This window comes from Dreissena polymorpha, chromosome 5 (genome assembly GCF_020536995.1).
Source record: "Dreissena polymorpha isolate Duluth1 chromosome 5, UMN_Dpol_1.0, whole genome shotgun sequence".
Taxonomy (NCBI): Eukaryota; Metazoa; Mollusca; class Bivalvia; order Myida; family Dreissenidae; genus Dreissena; species Dreissena polymorpha.
The window spans coordinates 73047671-73062085 of record NC_068359.1 but is presented as its reverse complement, the minus strand read 5'-3'; the positions used below and the strand labels follow the sequence as shown (position 1 = coordinate 73062085).

The 14415-nt window shown below is 34.9% G+C and overlaps 1 long non-coding RNA gene across 1 annotated transcript; it reads right to left on the bottom strand.

Moving 5' to 3' along the window:
- Nucleotides 1-3082: 3082 nt before the first annotated feature.
- On the bottom strand, nt 3083-6542 carry LOC127880555 (uncharacterized). Its single transcript, XR_008049578.1, has 3 exons — nt 6090-6542; nt 5099-5199; nt 3083-4726 (listed from the first exon to the last, which is right to left on the bottom strand). It is a non-coding gene; the product is annotated as an uncharacterized LOC127880555 (long non-coding RNA).
- Nucleotides 6543-14415: the final 7873 nt, after the last annotated feature.

Below are 14415 nucleotides of genomic sequence, written 5' to 3'. Positions count from 1 at the left end.
GCCATAACTATGTCGTTCATTGTCAGATTTTAAAATCATTTGGCACATTTGTTCACCATCATTGGACGGTGTGTCACGCGAAATAATTATGTCGATATCTCCCAGGTCAAGGTCACACTTTGAGTTCTAAGGTCAAAAATGGCCATAAATGAGCTTGTCCTGGCCATAACTATGTCATTCACTGTGAGATTTTAAAATCATTTGGCACATTTGTTCACCATCATGGGATGGTGTGTTGCACGAAAGAATCACGTCAATATCTCCAATGTCAAGGTCGCCACGACTAAAAATATAAAAAAAATTAAAACAAACTTACAAAGGGGGTTAATTTTGTTTGTTCATTTCAAAAGTTCAGTTTGAGTTTTCTCCCTTGATCAGATTTTTTTTTTTTATTAAAACCTGGTTTTTTGACAATTTTGTCCCTTGTTATTAAACAGAATAATTTTTGGTGTCAATTTTCAGGAGATATCCGGATTTGAGCCGTCCAGGGTTGATTTTGCGATCAATATAAATCCAATGCTTTTTGTCCCCTACCGGTTTCACCGGAGGGCACTTATTGTTTGCGCTCTGTCTGTCTGTCTGTCAGTCAGTCACACTTTTCTGGATCCTGCGATAACAAGTTCTTAATATTTTTTCATGAAACTTGAAACATGGATAAATGGCAATATGGACATTTTGCACGTCATTTCATTTTGTTCCTACGTCAAAAAGTCTGGTTGTTATGGCAACAAATAGACTAGAAATTCTGCTGAAAATGGTGGTTTTCTGGATCCTGCGATAACTTTAAAAGTTCTTCATATTTTTTCATGAAACTTGAAACATGGATAGATGGCAATATGGACATTATGCACGTCATTTCATTTTGTTCCTACGTCAAAAATTCTGGTTGCTATGGCAATAAATACAAAAAAAATAAAAAAATCTGACAATGGTGGAATTTCTGACAATGGTGGAGCCGGTAGGGGACATATATTGCTTGGCAATAGTCTTGTTTTTAGAGGGGGTGGGGGGTAGGGGTAAAGTTGTTCGAGTGAACAATCATTTAAGGAGGAATATTGTTACACCTTCCTAGCCATTTCCGAAATTTGCAAACAACACCGATGTTGACATAGCTCTCGATAAATATTTATTTATGGTTCGTGTGGAGAGACTGTAATAACAACCCAGAACAATATATCAAAGATATACGGTGTTTATGTTCTGGTGGTCAAGTGGCAAATGCCTACATTTATCACCATTATTAAATAACAATAACAGAAATAACATTTATATAAGCATGGCAACATTGTAATACAATAAATAACTTATGTTGCATTAATTATGCCCCCCTTTGAAGAAGAGGGGGTATATTGTTTTGCACATGTCAGTCGGTCCGTCCGTCGGTGGGTCCGTCCGTCCACCAGATGGTTTCCGGATGATAACTCAAAAATGCTAAGGCCTAGGATCATGAAACTTCATGGGTACATTGATCATGACTGGCAGATGACCCCTATTGATTTTCAGGTCACTAGGTCAAAGGTCAAGGTCACAGTGACTCGAAATAGTAAAATGGTTTCCGGATGATAACTCAAGAATGCTTAGGCCTAGGATCATGAAACTTCATAGGTACATTGATCATGACTGGCAGATGACCCCTATTGATTTTCAGGTCACTAGGTCAAAGGTCAAGATCACAGTGACTCGAAACAGTAAAATGGTTTCCGGATGATAACTCAAGAATGCTTACGCCTAAGATCATGAAACTTCATAGGTACATTGATCATCTGTTTTTAATTTATGAACTTAGTGGAGTTTTAAAACAGAAGTATAATATGTAGGGATGTCAACGAATATCCAAATATCCGAATATTCGGTCCCGGACCGAATATTCGGATACTGTTTTCCGAATCGAATATTCGGAAGAAAAAATAAAAAAATCGAGTAATTTGAAAGACTTTGTTTTCGTGAAATTTGCTTCAAACATTGTAAAAAAAGTTGTTCCTCGTGTCATGTTTATTCCGGTAGGCGCGACAATGCGTCGCTATGGTGATGACAGTATACCGGTCATAAATCCCGCTAATTGCCTAACAAAGACAGATACTTTGTGTCAAAATTATGATAGGTGCAAATCGCGTCGGCAATCAAAACACAGACCTGCACTTGATCCAATTACTCGAATTACATTTAAAATTATCAAAGATTAAATGAGTAAAGGAAAAGCCAACTTGGTGTAAAAAACAAATAAGACCGTATGGAAATTAAAACACCGACCCGTCTTGATCTAATAACTCGAATTACATTTAAAATGATCAAAGATTAAATGAGTAAAGAAATAGCTGAATTGGTGTGAAAAACAAAAAAGATCGTATGGTAATAATCACGTTGTCCAATCAAAAAGCTTTTAGAAAATAATTTACTCAACCTCTAATGAGTATTTGCATATCGTATGGTCCAAACTTTAATTAATTACTCAATATTCAATCAAGTATTATACTTAAAGAAATGTTTTTGGTATTTCGCCCTCATTTAATTGAAAATATTATAATTGCTACACGCATAAAGTAAATGTCAGTCCAAGCAAAATGCCACCTACGCCTTCCGCTGCTTTGAAGTATTTCACGACATCATCCGATAAGAAGTCGCCGATCCAAGTGACTTTTAAACGTGGCAACTTTAAAAGACTGACTGTTTACCCGTCTGTAGATCTGCCGTGGAATCATATGGAATTCTATGGAAATTGTTAGATGGAATTCCGTGGAGTATTGGCACTAACTTTCCATCCGATTCCATGCAATCAATGGAAAAGTGAAAAAAAAACAGAAGAGGGACTTGATATGGGATGGAATTCCATAAAATGCCGTGGAATTCCATAGAATTCCGTGGCATTCCATCTAATGCCGTGGAATTCCATAGAATGCCATGGAATTCCATAGAATGCCGTGGAACTCCATAGAACGCCGTGGAATTCCATAGAACGCCGTGGAATTCCACAGAATGCCGTGGAATTCCATAGAATGCCGTGGAATTCCATAGAATGCCGTGGAATTCCGTGAAAAGCTATGGAATTTAATAAAAAGCTGGAATAAAATAGAAAAAAAACAGATTATAGATCAAAGGCATTTTATCGATTTTGAAAAACAAATGTGAATGTAACTAAAGGTTTCATCATAGAAGTTAAACAAGAACAAGATCTGGCATCAATCATTTACCACACACATGCAGTCACAGTACATATTCAAAAATGAGTGGTTTTACATTTTCATAAAGTACCAACTCTCTTAACCACAGGCATGCATGCACACATTCAAAAACACATCCATAAACATGACGGCATATACAGGTGAGAAAAGAAAAACTTATAAAAGGCACAATATAAAACATAAAAGTAGAATTTTACATTTCTCTTATTACAAGTATACTTCCTTTCTCACATACACTTCAACACCGTTATTTCGAACACCGATAATCCGAAGTCACCGTTATTTCGAAGTATTTTTCGGGTCCCGATTTTGGTTCTTCTTTGTTTAATATAAAATTTCATTGTTAATCCGAACTTCGTTAAACCGAAGAAATCGTTATTTCGAAGTGATTCAGTCGGTCCCAACACTATAATTCCCACCTTATTATCAATCTTTAATCCGAAGTCAAAACTGCAAAATACTGAGCGTATTTTCACACCTTGTCGTGGCACGTCAAAAGCCAATAATTACACCTTTGTCGTCTGTGCGAAAGCTGGTGTTCAGAGAGACATTGCGTATTAGTTAAAAAAAAGTTAATTCATTTCCGAAAATGTATTCATATGTTTGTATGTCTGATAATTTGTGCTATTCGTTATATTTTATATGTTCTGTAATTAGACAAAAATAAAAACAAGAAAAAGGATCTTTTTATTCCTCCGTTTGTTACAAGTGGAAATCTATTGCTATATGACTTGTTTACGCTTTTAAGAAAGCGTGTAACCGAACCATGCGACTTCCACAACGTTTTATTTTCACAGAATCAAAGAAGTCTTCTGTCAAATGTTTATTTCGAATTATAGTTAATCCGAAGTTTTTTTAACGGTCCCGACGACTTCGAAATAACGGTTTTGAAGTGTATGTTCATAAACACACACAATTACATGCACACACACATCACGCACAATTGTTCTAAAGTTTTTTCACATAAATTTTAACTTTCAACAACTGTTCCTTATTAATTCTAGAACACTTTCAGTATGATAACAGAAGTTCAGTTCTAGTTGATGTGTTCCAGTGCAATTCTAGAAAAGTTCCGAAGGTTAGCTTCAAATATTTAAGTCTGAAACCAACTTTCTAGAAAACAAATTCCCATGCAGACAGCCAGTTTTCAAGTACTGAGCATAGTTAATAATAATACATAACAAATAAACAACTGTTGTAAATTTGTTATTTATTATACTATGCTCAGTACTGTTGAACATGGACTTTATTCAATTATCCAAGTTTCAAATTCCTAAATTAAAAAAAAACAAATAAATTAAGACAAAAAACAAACACAAAATACAATTCACAAAATAAATAACTGGTCTTTTTTATACAAGAATTTACCAAAATAAAACATGTCAACAGCCACAGACTGCAAGGCTTAACACAGAGGCTAGTTTTTAAAAATGTTTGTCCAAGTCTTCCACTGCCATTTTCCTTTTCTTCTGAGAATATTGAACACCAGTCACTGCCTCCGGGTCCTTTTTGGTATGAGGTACAATTGTATACTGCTCACATGTGCTCTACAGAATAAAAAATCATAAAAATGTCTAAAGCAAAGAGTTATTTACATTCAAACTATAACAAGAGATTTCAAAGCAATATGGTCCCCTACTTGTTAAACTTCACTATTTTAAGTTTGTTAAATATATTTTTTGCCATAGCAACCAGAATTCTTGCATTGTAAACAACATGAAATGACATGCAAAATGTCCTTATTGTCATCTGTTCATGTTTCAAGTTTCATGAAAAAATACATAGAACTTTTAAAGTTATCCCAGGATCCAGAAAAGTGTAACTGACTTAGACCAATATATTGAATTCCAAAAAGACAAAATACTTTCAGGTGGTTAACATTAAATAACTTATCTAGCCCAGGGCATGACAATATTTACCATGAATTTGTGGCCCTGTAAGTCCTCTAGGTAAATGCGCTTAAAGAGCCGCTTTGCTGTTGGATTATTTCCCTGCCAAACTCTGCAGTATCTTCCATCAACTGGTCAATGGTAATTAAAGCACATAATGAAAATGTATAGGGAACGTAATTCATGAATTGTTTTAAATATTAAGGTGTTAAATGGTCTTTAGAAAGAGAACTAAAAACAAAGTGAATACATCGCAAAGCACTAAGCATAACTTAATTTGTTGGTATGATTAGTACAAATTTATTATTGCTATAATTAGAATGATGTGTAATTCTATTGGTATGAAAATGCACACTCAGATACCTAAAAACCAATTCCATTGGTTTAATTTTTTATTTACAAGCAAATACGTTGAATTGATATCCCCCGCCAATATGCTTCTGGACACATAAGTATTATATTTGACACTCAAACAAGCATTTTTTAAAGATACAAAGGGCCATAACCCCGTTTTTAACAGATGGTGTACAATTCCATTTGGCGTGCATCATCCTCTTATCCATATATATACTCGAACCAGGTTTCAATGAAATCTGCCAAAGCACTTCCAGGATATGGCTACGGACGGATGGAAAGACGGACAGACGGAAGGATGGAAGGACGGACAGACAACGCCAAAACAATATCCCTCTGCCTAGGGCGGGGGATAATAATAAACATTAACACCATTAATGAGCATTGAGTGCTCACCATGCACAGTACAAAACTTCCTTAGCCTCAGTTCTATAACCTTGCATGATAAAATTCCGATACTACATTCAACGTTATTAATTTCTCCACATAGGTCTTATTACTTCCTTTTTCAACCTGCAAACTCCACTAAGTGAAAATTTGGCTGACAGCTGCTTTTAAACTGATATTTGCCATACTAAAACCTCAAATATCACATAAAAAGGTCTACAATAATGTCATAAGAAGATTTAATTTAAAGGAATATTTAGAAATAATAAAAATCACAAACCTTCAGTTGTTGTTCTATTCCTAGACAGACTGCTCAAACACTGTATGCATCACTCTTTAGCAATATTTCGTGTCACTTTCCAAATGATATAAATACATAAGTATTTTAAGAAAGTGTTTTTAATGGAAAAACTCATGAACTCTTCTGTTTGTTAAATTTCTTTAACTTTATTTTAACAAGTTAAACCAGTACATTGTCCACCATGTTTCATGTTTCAATCTAACAGGTAAACTTTCTGTATTTGAATTCAGCCAATTAGAAAAGGCTGTTATATCTTATAACCAATAGATTTGCAGCAAACATACCCAACATCTGATGCAAAGCACACGCTGGGGTTATCAGATAGATTGTTATTTGACAACCTGGACTGGCTGAGTTTGATATTGAGAAAAAACAGTGTGTATACCACTTGGACAGGGTTAAGGAATTTAAACTTGTAGAAATTGCTTTGAAAGTAACAACTACTCCTACATCTGCAGAACTACTACTTTAATTACTACAGCATTAACAACACCACCAACAACAACAGCAACAATAACAGCAGCAACAACAACAGCAACAGCAGCAACAACAACAGCAGCAACAGCAGCAACAACTGCTACTATTGCAACAACTGCTACTACTGTTACTTCTATTGCTACTACTATTGCTACAGAAACTGTTAATGCTACTACTTCTACTACTACTACTACCACCACAACCTCTACTGATATAAAAAAACACTACTGCTACTACATCAATTACTACAACAACAACACCTACTACAACAACAACAACTACTACTACTAATACAGCTACTACATCTACAACAACTACTACTACTGCTGCTGCTGCTGTCACTACTATGAAGTCTATTTGGCTATTTGTAAGTGTAAGGTGTTCTATATGTGTTCTTATTCCCCATTATAACTTTTGTAGAACTTACTGGTTCTTAAAGCGTTCTAGATGTGTTCTAGAACTACATTTTAAAACATTTTTAGAAATTTCTCGACCATATTTTGTCCTTGAAATGTTCTAAAAAGTTTCTTGAAATTATTGGAACAGTTTCAGTCCTAAGCCATTTTCCACAAATGTTCTGGATTTATTCTAAAAAAAACTGTTTTGGAACAATTCCAGAACATACGTTTTAGAACACAAATATGGAACAGTTCCAGAACTGTTCCAATTTCTAGAACAAATTTATAATTATCTTTATTGCATTTTCTTTTAAATACAAAATACATGATGCAAATAAATTCATACATGTATTAAACTACAAATACATTTCAGACAACCAGCGAAAATTTTCTAAGTTATTTTCCATTGATTTCCATCCAAGAAAATGTATAAGTTATTTTCCATAATGATTTCCGTTGAAAAAAATGGCCAAGTCCAACTTTCCATGGTGTTTTCCATACATTCCGTGGAAATGCATGGAATTTTAGTCGAGATTCCGTGGAATTCCATAACAGCTTCAGATGGAAAATTGGCAAGTGGATGGAATTCCATCCAATTCCATGGATTTCCATCGATTTCCGTAGAATTCCATAGTATTTTCTATGGAATTCCATAGAAAAGTGCTAATGACTATGGCAGATCTACAGACGGGGAGTCTGTTAAACAGGTTCAAAGTGTGTTGTGGCTATGAACATAATTCGTTTAAGTTCAGCTTTAATTATATTTAGATCTAACTGTTTTGTCATGTAATTATTTTGTCGTCATGAAATATTATTGTTCTTGTTCTATTGTTGATGTACGATATTAATAGTTTAAAAACAGTTTTTGTCATTCAATTTTAACAATAAAAAGTAATCAGCTTCGAATTAGCGACGGCAACGCTGTGTCAATATTTAGTCACTTCCGGTGAACTTCCGGTAAAAACGAAAGTAGAATTCATGGAGTAATGGTACGGTTAACAAAGTTGACTTTTTTCCAACAGATGTTGACCGAATATCCGAATATTCGTTTGGAAGGGTGACCGAATATTCGAATACCAAAATCGGTATTCGTTGCCATCCCTAATAATATGCTTTTATTATGCCCCCCTTCGAAGAAGAGGAGGTATATTGTTTTGCACATGTCGTTCGGTCCGTCTGTCAGTCCGTCCACCAAATGGGTTTCCGGATGATAACTCAAGAACGCTTAGGCCTAGGATCATGAAACAGTACATTGATCAAAACTGGCAGATGACCCCTATTGATTTTCAGGTCACTAGGTCAAAGGTCATGGTCAAGGTCACGTTTTGGGGGCATATGTCTGACCCCTATTGATTTTCAGGTCACTAGGTCAAGGGTCAAGGTCACGGTCAAGGCCACGTTTGGGTGGGCATATGTCTGCGACCGCGGAACACTTGTTTTGGAATATTATTGCATCCATGTCAAACTGACACAAAATTATGATACATTGTGTATATCTTTTAGAAGAGTATTGTTGTTGACATACAAATGTATGAATTAAGTTCTGCGAGTATTATTGTAAATAAAGTATTATGGTAGCAACCTATTGAATACATCTTAAGTTGTCCTGAAAGTGTAAAACTGTGTTTATCGTGTAGCTCTAGAAATGTAATTTGCAATAGCAAAACCAGTAAACTTATCAAATTTGGGTGGTCTCTTTTAAAAAAACTATGTAGTTAGGCTATGTTCCTCTGAAGACAGCTATAACAAAATTACACATTTTTTTTGCAGTATATATTTACTGATTCACATAGATAATGATGTTGTGTTTGCAGAATCTCAAATATGACTGAACTACATGTAATTACTGAAGAAGAAGATGTGAAGAACAATGATGATGAAAGGACTGATGCGATTCCAGGGATTAAAGAATGTCCATTGTTAATGCCAAACAAAAATGGTAAATTTAAACTCATGAATACTAAACCTGTTTCTACAAAATAAAAATCATTTTCAACTTTATGATTTTCTATTTTGATAATTTAATCAGAATTAAATTGTTAGCAGACATTTTGTTTAACAGTAAAATTGTAAACACATTGTCGTGGGCATGAATATCTCATGAAAATTAGATATGTGAATTTCAAGTTTGATCACATCAAAGAAATGCACAAATTGTTAAGAAAACAAAAAGAACACCTTTCAAGCATATTAAATTGGCTTCCTTTGTTAAGCGAGTGACATGCTAAACCAATCGTGTGTTTGTTTCTCATGGGTGAGTCTCAAATTATATAAAAGCATGTGCATAGCTCAGCCTTTCCCATCTACCAAGAATAAAGGTGGAATAAGAGGATAAGAGCAGTACCATATGCACACACATTTAATACGTGATTCACGCATTTTCAGTTCCAATTGGCAATCGTTACTAAATGTCCTGTCTCTGAAAAGTCAAGTTTACTTATCTCGGCTTTTCCAAGAAAGGCCAATTTAAGTTTACTAACTCCCATGCTTTTTTCAAAGATGGTGTTTGTTTGTGTTTACAAATTCTGAAATGCATTTATCATCAAAATTGGTATGAGTTCTTTATTGTATAACTTCTAACAAATAGCAAGGTAATGATATTTTTAACTACGCTAATATCTAGATTATATTTAATAAAATATAAGTATTAAATCATATAGTTGTGTCATAAAATCGGACAATAAATTAGATAAGGTTGCAATATTACTGATGAAGATTTTCATGTTCTCATTTTCATGTTGTTTTGACTACTTAGTTTTTACGGTAGATGTGTAAGAGTAGACACTTTTCTTGCCCAGTGACCCACCTATTCCTGAGTTTGTAAGTTATTGATGCTTGCAAAATAGTCTCACAATTATTTAAAAAGAAACTAAATATTCTGAATTGTGTAAAATTACAAACCTTCTTAAGCATTATAAACTTATTATTTATGCTTTGGTAAACATGTCTGCACTTCCAGACCTGACAGTTGGAATTTTTGTCAGAGTGAGACACAAGTCCTGAGAATTTCAGTATTCAACAATTAAGAGTTGCCTTGAAATATTGGCTTATTCCTACATGTGATTGCAGGATCCATGACGGTACCTGTACCGAATCCTGATGCAGTCATCATTGGAACGACAATGGCTGAAAAAGATGAGAATCCAAGTACTGTTCAAATCAATCATCCAATCAATCCAAATGAAATATTATATTAGTTGTAAAAGAAAATTGTTCAGTATTGACGTAACTGTTTTTGCTTGAGTAAAGATGTTTGGTTCATTTTCATGTCCTCTTTCTGAAGATCTATACGTTTGAAAATGTGAGAACTTTATTTCAATTGTTGTAATAATTCAATTCTTAAGGAATATTACTCTTTTGGGGTGTCAGTTGACAGACATGTGTTATGATGTATGTCAAGAGGGGAAGGGCCGTAAGCATGATACCAAATTGTTTAAGCCTTGAGACATATATATACTCTTGGAACAATTGATCAGCACAATATTACTACTAATATAGACAAAAGGAATTCAAAAGTACATTTATCTATTGTTATTAAACAAAATAGCAATAATGATGCCAAAGGTATGCCTTATTCAGTTTAATGTGACATGTAAGAGTAATATTTACAATGTAATTATGCCATGTCATAATTCACATTAATCCCGCAAATACATGAAACAAAATCATGGGATTGCAATGGGCTCTAAACATGTTGGTATTTATTTAATGTTTGTATTTTTTGTAAAAAGTGCATCATTTTTACCTTGACTACTCGCCCTGCTATCTAATCTGAGCTACGTTACAGTTTTTCGGTCAGCTAGTTTCTTGGGAATGGCTGGCGTGATTTCATCAAACTTAAACATGGCACATGTATAGAGAATAATTGGTTGGTGACGTGGAGAATGGTTATCTGGTAAGTCGAAGGAATTTATCCGGTGAGCCGAAGGCGAACCCGATAAGATCCTCCGAAGAGCCAGATAACCATTCTCCATCCATGTCACCAACCTATTATACTATTTATCATGTCATTCCACCAAATCCAACAATAGTTTTTATGCCCCTCTTCGAAGAAGAGGGGGTATATTGTTTTGCAGGTCGGTCCGTCCGTATGTATGTCCGTCCGTATGTCCGTCCACCAGATGGTTTTCGGATGATAACTCAAGAACGCTTATGCCTAGGATCATGAAACTTCATATGTACATTGATCATGACTGGCAGATGACCCCTATTAATTTTGAGGTCACTAGGTCAAAGGTCAAGGTCACAGTGACTCGTTCTTGGATGCAGTTTAGGACCACATTTGCAGATTATATTATGTACTGTTGTGGTGGGGTCTCCGTCCCCACCAGATGGTTTCCGGATGATAACTCAAAAACGCTTACGCCTAGGATCATGAAACTTCATAGGTACATTGATCATGACTGGCAGATGACCCCTATTGATTTTGAGGTCACTAGGTCAAAGGTCACAGTGACTCGTTCCTGGATGCAGTTTAGGACCACATTTGCAGATTATGTTATGTACTGGTGTCGTGGGGTCTCCGTCCCCACCAGATGGTTTCCGGATGATAACTCAAGAAAGCTTACGCCTAGGTTCATGAAACTTCATAGGTACATTGATCATGACTGGCAGATGACCCCTATTGATTTTCAGGTCACTAGGTCAAAGGTCAAGGTAACAGTGACTCGAAATAGTAAAATGGTTTCTGGATGATAACTCAACAATACGTAAGCGTAGGATCATGAAACTTCATAGGTACATTGATCATGACTGGCAGATGACCCCTATTGATTTTCAGGTCACTAGGTCAAAGGTCAAGGTCACAGTGACTTGAAACAGTAAAATGGTTTCCGGATGCTAACTCAAGAATGCTTACGCCTAGGATCATGAAACTTCATAGGGACATTGATCATGACTGGCAGATGACCCCTATTGATTTTCAGGTCACTAGGTCAAAGGTCAAGGTCACAGTGACTCAAAAGAGTAAAATAGTTTCCGGATGATAACTCAAGAATGCTTACGCCTAGGATCATGAAACTTCAAAGGTACATTGATCATGACTGGCAGATGACCCCTATTGATTTTCAGGTCACTAGGTCAAAGGTCAAGATCACAGTGACAAAAAACGTAATCACACAATGGCTGCCACTACAACTGACAGCCCATATGGGGGGGCATGCATGTTTTACAAACAGCCCTTGTTTTATTTTATGTCCTTTTTCATCGTTCATTTACATTGTAAAAGAGTTTAACCGGAGAATTTCGCTGGTATAATGACGTCATTTCGTCATGACGTCATTTCACAGTAACTTTTGGGTTATTAGGTTACCTGGTCAACTAGCCTAATAACTTTTGGGTTATTAGGTTTCCTGGTTATCAGGCTGATTTAAAGGCATGTGACAGGATAAATATAGGATCTGGCACGAGTTGTCATATCATACCATATTTTATTAAACGAGTTCAGGAATTTTGTTAGCCTTTGGCGAGCTTACTAACGAATTTCCTGTATGAGTTTAATAAAATATGGTATCATGATATGACAACGAGTGTCAGATATCTTTTATCACATGCTTTTAAATGAGCAAATTAAATAAATATTTACGCAAACAATGATAAATTCCGAATGTTGTATTATATTGCGTGACGTCATTTGACGTTGCAACGTCATTTCAGCAAAATAACAAAATGCGATTGGTCAATCGAACGAATACTACGCAAATGAAAACGCTTAAAAAGTATATTACACATGTATAAAATAAAAATATTTGTAATTGTTATATTACATGGGAAACAGGGTATGGCATGTGATAAATATTAATATTGAGATGGTTTCATAACTCTAGTTTGAAAATTGTCCATATTCAGGGGCTTTTTATAGTTCAAACTTTGCATCTATGCAATATACTCAGGTTACAGTTTTTTGATAGCCAGTTTCTCCGGAATCGCTTAAGGGATATCATTAAAAAAATATACCCGGTAAAAAATATGTTAACTATAAAAAAAATATTCCACATGTTGAATGACACTGAAGGCAAAGTTTATATATAAGCTATACGGACAGGTTACTCCAGTCCTATTCAAACTGAGATATTGCGGTCATTAAACTTCATAATGTTGATCAAAATGAAGGTTATGTTAAGTCAATATAATAAGTCAAGGTAATTCAATAATGAATTAAGCTGTTTTAAACTTAATATATAGAGGCTACATTTATTACTCAATCTGGATGAAACTGGGTCAGAATGTTTAGCTTGACATTGTCTTCTTCGATTCTTGGTCCACTGCTTTAAAAAAACTAGGTCACTAAGTCAAATTTTAGACAAACTTTGTTTTTACTGTAGAAGCTACATTTTTAACTCTATTTTGGTGAGATTTTTTCAGGATGTTTATGTTTACGATGTCTAGGCTGAGTTTAAATCTGGGTCGTGTGTGATCTTAGACGTGTCCTGGTCAAACCTAAGAAAAACCTTGTTACCACTTTAGAGGCCACATTTATGACTAAGTCTTGATTAAACTTGATTAGAATAGTTATCTTGACTTTATTTAGGTAATATTTGAAACTTGGTCACGCTTTTCCAAAAACTCAGTCACTTGGTCAAGTGTCAACTTTTGGTTTTCATAGATCTCAATTGAGTGCTTCGGGACCATCATTGCCCTCTTTTTTTCATAACATTTATGACAAGCTTGAAGGTTGAAACTTAAACTGTTCAAAGTATTCCATTTACTAGAAATTGTTCACGATTGACATCTTTAAGATGACTTCCAGATGCAGTTTATATTCATGGAATTTCCCTGTAGTATAAGTTAACTGCTAGACAGATTTCACGAAATCTTGGGTGACCCCTCTTGTTCAAACTGTTGTGTTTTGCTGCATTGTAAGCTCACCTGAGCAGTTTTTGGCCTTTTGTGATAGCCTTGTGTCCGTCGCTTAATGTGCAACATTCATCGTCAATGTTTACCTTACCAACACCGGAGGCTACATTTATTTCCAAACTTAATGCAACTTGGTCAGAACATTAATTTTGTCTTTATTATATATTGGCCAAGTTTAAAACTGGGTCATGTGAGGTAAAAATTACTTTACAAGGTGAAGGTTAAGGTGTTATTAACACTCTAGAATTCACATTTGTTCTACAAATGTCTCGGTTGAGTTCTAAATGGTATAGTGTGGTGTTCAAAGTTTGTTTTAAAATGCCCCTAAAGTCATAAATGGTCACACCCCACCAGTAACATGAATAATATTGACTTGTATAGCAAAATAACAAAATCATTACTGAAACTGCAAGTCCCATAACTTTAATGTTTGGAATATAATATCAAGTACTGGTTTTGTAAGACTGTAAACTGATATAATCAAATATGCCTGGTTAACCTACGTTGTAATATATTGATTGAAAGGTATCTACTTTTAAATTATCAGGAAGTCATAATCTTTAGTTCCAGATATT